The sequence below is a fragment of the Lepisosteus oculatus genome, chromosome 14 (genome assembly GCF_040954835.1).
Source record: "Lepisosteus oculatus isolate fLepOcu1 chromosome 14, fLepOcu1.hap2, whole genome shotgun sequence".
Classification (NCBI taxonomy): Eukaryota; Metazoa; Chordata; class Actinopteri; order Semionotiformes; family Lepisosteidae; genus Lepisosteus; species Lepisosteus oculatus.
This window is the reverse complement of record NC_090709.1, coordinates 16,787,570-16,792,569: the sequence shown is the minus strand read 5'-3', so window position 1 is coordinate 16,792,569 and position 5,000 is coordinate 16,787,570. Positions and strand designations below refer to the sequence as shown.

At 52.3% G+C, this 5,000-nt stretch overlaps 6 non-coding genes and 3 pseudogenes across 6 annotated transcripts; all 9 read left to right on the top strand.

Moving 5' to 3' along the window:
* Positions 1 to 5,000, top strand: part of LOC138242774 (zinc finger and SCAN domain-containing protein 2-like) — a 587,776-nt pseudogene that overhangs the window by 154,464 nt on the left and 428,312 nt on the right.
* Positions 351 to 459, top strand: LOC138219122 (5S ribosomal RNA; annotated as a pseudogene).
* Positions 993 to 1,111, top strand: LOC138216495 (5S ribosomal RNA). The gene has a single exon (XR_011180207.1). It is a non-coding gene; the product is annotated as a 5S ribosomal RNA (ribosomal RNA).
* LOC138216773 (5S ribosomal RNA) lies at positions 1,649 to 1,767 on the top strand. The gene has a single exon (XR_011180485.1). It is a non-coding gene; the product is annotated as a 5S ribosomal RNA (ribosomal RNA).
* On the top strand, positions 2,305 to 2,423 carry LOC138216065 (5S ribosomal RNA). Its single transcript, XR_011179778.1, has one exon. It is a non-coding gene; the product is annotated as a 5S ribosomal RNA (ribosomal RNA).
* Positions 2,961 to 3,079, top strand: LOC138245520 (5S ribosomal RNA). Its single transcript, XR_011194130.1, has one exon. It is a non-coding gene; the product is annotated as a 5S ribosomal RNA (ribosomal RNA).
* Positions 3,617 to 3,735, top strand: LOC138217248 (5S ribosomal RNA). The gene has a single exon (XR_011180960.1). It is a non-coding gene; the product is annotated as a 5S ribosomal RNA (ribosomal RNA).
* Positions 4,273 to 4,391, top strand: LOC138216418 (5S ribosomal RNA). Its single transcript, XR_011180130.1, has one exon. It is a non-coding gene; the product is annotated as a 5S ribosomal RNA (ribosomal RNA).
* LOC138218195 (5S ribosomal RNA) overlaps positions 4,929 to 5,000 on the top strand; it is a 119-nt pseudogene continuing 47 nt past the window's right edge.

Genomic DNA, 5,000 nt, shown 5'->3' with positions numbered 1-5,000 from the left:
TCGCCAGCTGAAAAGAGACACAGCGCTTCGGCTGTGGAGACATGTTCGGCTGGCGTTCGGAGAGTCGCGTTTTTCAGAATTGTATTGAGATCGTTTTCCACAGAGCTCAGATGTCAAAGCACAGCAGCAGCTCTCCACAGCGATCCTCTATAGCGCCCTTTCTCCTGCAGCTCCGTCCTCATTGGAAGGAAGCAAGAGTGAAAGGCTGAAGTGAAATAGAGCGGGGACGAAGGCAGTGAAGAGAGAGAACGTGGGAAGAAGAGAAAAACGCAAGGGAAAAAAAGCAGCGTCGTAAAAGAGGTGACGGAGCTGTCCTCTCAATAAGAAGGGTGCCAGCGAGCTTTGGTCTAGCTTATGGCCACACCCCCTTGAGCACGCCTGATCTCGGAAGCTAAACAGGGATGGGCCTGGTTAATACTTGGATGGGAGACCGCCTGGGAATACCAGGTGCTGTAAGCTTTTAAGCGCAGGAGGCGCCCTATCCCCGCTCGCTCATTCCCCTGTTCACACGTGCAGTGCGGCTTGTCCATCTGTTTATTTGTCAGCTTTGGCGAGACACGGGTGCTAGTGTATTAGCGTGAGCGTTTTTTATTCTGATCATGAACAGTTTAACAAGTCCGCAAAGGATCGAGGAAAAGTTTATCGCCAGCTGAAAAGAGACACAGCGCTTCGGCTGTGGAGACTTGTTCGGCTGGCGTTCGGAGAGTCGCGTTTTTCAGAATTGTATTGAGATCGTTTTCCACAGAGCTCAGATGTCAAAGCACAGCAGCAGCTCTCCACAGTGATCCTCTATAGCGCCCTTTCTCCCGCAGCTCCGTCCTCATTGGAAGGAAGCAAGAGTGAAAGGCTGAAGTGAAATAGAGCGGGGACGAAGGCAGTGAAGAGAGAGAACGTGGGAAGAAGAGAAAAACGCAAGGGAAAAAAAGCAGCGTCGTAAAAGAGGTGACGGAGCTGTCCTCTCAATAAGAAGGGTGCCAGCGAGCCTTGCTCTCGCTTACGGCCACACCCCCTTGAGCACGCCTGATCTCATCTGATATCGGAAGCTAAACAGGGATGGGCCTGGTTAGTACTTGGATGGGAGACCGCCTGGGAATACCAGGTGCTGTAAGCTTTTAAGCGCAGGAGGCGCCCTATCCCTGCTCGCTCGCTCATTCCCCTGTTCACACGTGCAGTGCGGCTTGTCCGTCTGTTTATTTGTCAGCTTTGGCGAGACACGGGTGCTTGTGTATTAGCGTGAGCGTTTTTTATTCTGATCAGGAACAGTTTTACAAGTCCGCAAAGGATCGAGGAAAGGTTTATCGCCAGCTGAAAAGAGACACAGCGCTTCGGCTGTGGAGACTTGTTCGGCTGGCGTTCGGAGAGTCGCGTTTTTCAGAATTGTATTGAGATCGTTTTCCACAGAGCTCAGATGTCAAAGCACAGCAGCAGCTCTCCACAGCGATCCTCTATAGCGCCCTTTCTCCCGCAGCTCCGTCCTCATTGGAAGGAAGCAAGAGTGAAAGGCTGAAGTGAAATAGAGCGGGGACGAAGGCAGTGAAGAGAGAGAACGTGGGAAGAAGAGAAAAACGCAAGGGAAAAAAAGCAGCGTCGTAAAAGAGGTGACGGAGCTGTCCTCTCAATAAGAAGGGTGCCAGCGAGCCTTGCTCTCGCTTACGGCCACACCCCCTTGAGCACGCCTGATCTCATCTGATCTCGGAAGCTAAAGAGGGATGGGCCTGGTTAGTACTTGGATGGGAGACCGCCTGGGAATACCAGGTGCTGTAAGCTTTTAAGCGCAGGAGGCGCCCTATCCCCGCTCGCTCGCTCATTCCCCTGTTCACACGTGCAGTGCGGCTTGTCCGTCTGTTTATTTGTCAGCTTTGGCGAGACACGGGTGCTTGTGTATTAGCGTGAGCGTTTTTTATTCTGATCAGGAACAGTTTTACAAGTCCGCAAAGGATCGAGGAAAGGTTTATCGCCAGCTGAAAAGAGACACAGCGCTTCGGCTGTGGAGACTTGTTCGGCTGGCGTTCGGAGAGTCGCGTTTTTCAGAATTGTATTGAGATCGTTTTCCACAGAGCTCAGATGTCAAAGCACAGCAGCAGCTCTCCACAGCGATCCTCTATAGCGCCCTTTCTCCCGCAGCTCCGTCCTCATTGGAAGGAAGCAAGAGTGAAAGGCTGAAGTGAAATAGAGCGGGGACGAAGGCAGTGAAGAGAGAGAACGTGGGAAGAAGAGAAAAACGCAAGGGAAAAAGAGCAGCGTCATAAAAGAGGTGACGGAGCTGTCCTCTCAATAAGAAGGGTGCCAGCGAGCCTTGCTCTCGCTTACGGCCACACCCCCTTGAGCACGCCTGATCTCGTCTGATCTCGGAAGCTAAACAGGGATGGGCCTGGTTAGTACTTGGATGGGAGACCGCCTGGGAATACCAGGTGCCGTTAGCTTTTAAGCGCAGGAGGCGCCCTATACCCGCTCGCTCGCTCATTCCCCTGTTCACACGTGCAGTGCGGCTTGTCCGTCTGTTTATTTGTCAGCTTTGGCGAGACACGGGTGCTTGTGTATTAGCGTGAGCGTTTTTTATTCTGATCAGGAACAGTTTTACAAGTCCGCAAAGGATCGAAGAAAGGTTTATCGCCAGCTGAAAAGAGACACAGCGCTTCGGCTGTGGAGACATGTTCGGCTGGCGTTCGGAGAGTCGCGTTTTTCAGAATTGTATTGAGATCGTTTTCCACAGAGCTCAGATGTCAAAGCACAGCAGCAGCTCTCCACAGCGATCCTCTATAGCGCCCTTTCTCCCGCAGCTCCGTCCTCATTGGAAGGAAGCAAGAGTGAAAGGCTGAAGTGAAATAGAGCGGGGACGAAGGCAGTGAAGAGAGAGAACGTGGGAAGAAGAGAAAAACGCAAGGGAAAAAAAGCAGCGTCGTAAAAGAGGTGACGGAGCTGTCCTCTCAATAAGAAGGGTGCCAGCGAGCTTTGGTCTAGCTTACGGCCACACCCCCTTGAGCACGCTTGATCTCGTCTGATCTCGGAAGCTAAACAGGGATGGGCCTGGTTAGTACTTGGATGGGAGACCGCCTGGGAATACCAGGTGCTGTAAGCTTTTAAGCGCAGGAGGCGCCCTATCCCCGCTCGCTCGCTCATTCCCCTGTTCACACGTGCAGTGCGGCTTGTCCGTCTGTTTATTTGTCAGGTTTGGCGAGACACGGGTGCTTGTGTATTAGCGTGAGCGTTTTTTATTCTGATCAGGAACAGTTTTACAAGTCCGCAAAGGATCGAGGAAAGGTTTATCGCCAGCTGAAAAGAGACACAGCGCTTCGGCTGTGGAGACTTGTTCGGCTGGCGTTCGGAGAGTCGCGTTTTTCAGAATTGTATTGAGATCGTTTTCCACAGAGCTCAGATGTCAAAGCACAGCAGCAGCTCTCCACAGCGATCCTCTATAGCGCCCTTTCTCCCGCAGCTCCGTCCTCATTGGAAGGAAGGAAGAGTGAAAGGCTGAAGTGAAATGGAGCGGGAACGAAGGCAGTGAAGAGAGAGAACGTGGGAAGAAGAGAAAAACGCAAGGGAAAAAAAGCAGCGTCGTAAAAGAGGTGACGGAGCTGTCCTCTCAATAAGAAGGGTGACAGCGAGCCTTGCTCTCGCTTATGGCCACACCCCCTTGAGCACGCCTGATCTCGTCTGATCTTGGAAGCTAAACAGGGATGGGCCTGGTTAGTACTTGGATGGGAGACCGCCTGGGAATACCAGGTGCTGTAAGCTTTTAAGCGCAGGAGGCGCCCTATCCCCGCTCGCTCGCTCATTCCCCTGTTCACACGTGTAGTGCGGCTTGTCCGTCTGTTTATTTGTCAGCTTTGGCGAGACACGGGTGCTTGTGTATTAGCGTGAGCGTTTTTTATTCTGATCAGGAACAGTTTTACAAGTCCGCAAAGGATCGAGGAAAGGTTTATCGCCAGCTGAAAAGAGACACAGCGCTTCGGCTGTGGAGACTTGTTCGGCTGGCGTTCGGAGAGTCGCGTTTTTCAGAATTGTATTGAGATCGTTTTCCACAGAGCTCAGATGTCAAAGCACAGCAGCAGCTCTCCACAGCGATCATCTATAGCGCCCTTTCTCCCGCAGCTCCGTCCTCATTGGAAGGAAGCAAGAGTGAAAGGCTGAAGTGAAATAGAGCGGGGACGAAGGCAGTGAAGAGAGAGAACGTGGGAAGAAGAGAGAAACGCAAGGGAAAAAAAGCAGCGTCGTAAAAGAGGTGACGGAGCTGTCCTCTCAATAAGAAGGGTGCCAGCGAGCCTTGATCTCGCTTACGGCCACACCCCCTTGAGCACGCCTGATCTCATCTGATCTCGGAAGCTAAACAGGGATGGGCCTGGTTAGTACTTGGATGGGAGACCGCCTGGGAATACCAGGTGCTGTAAGCTTTTAAGCGCAGGAGGCGCCCTATCCCCGCTCGCTCGCTCATTCCCCTGTTCACACGTGCAGTGCGGCTTGTCCGTCTGTTTATTTGTCAGCTTTGGCGAGACACGGGTGCTTGTGTATTAGCGTGAGCGTTTTTTATTCTGATCAGGAACAGTTTTACAAGTCCGCAAAGGATCGAGGAAAGGTTTATCGCCAGCTGAAAAGAGACACAGCGCTTCGGCTGTGGAGACTTGTTCGGCTGGCGTTCGGAGAGTCGCGTTTCTCAGAATTGTATTGAGATCGTTTTCCACAGAGCTCAGATGTCAAAGCACAGCAGCAGCTCTCCACAGCGATCCTCTATAGCGCCCTTTCTCCCGCAGCTCAGTCCTCATTGGAAGGAAGCAAGAGTGAAAGGCTGAAGTGAAATAGAGCGGGGACGAAGGCAGTGAAGAGAGAGAACGTGGGAAGAAGAGAAAAACGCAAGGGAAAAAAAGCAGCGTCGTAAAAGAGGTGACGGAGCTGTCCTCTCAATAAGAAGGGTGCCAGCGAGCCTTGCTCTCGCTTACGGCCACACCCCCTTGAGCACGCCTGATCTCATCTGATCTCGGAAGCTAAACAGGGATGGGCCTGGT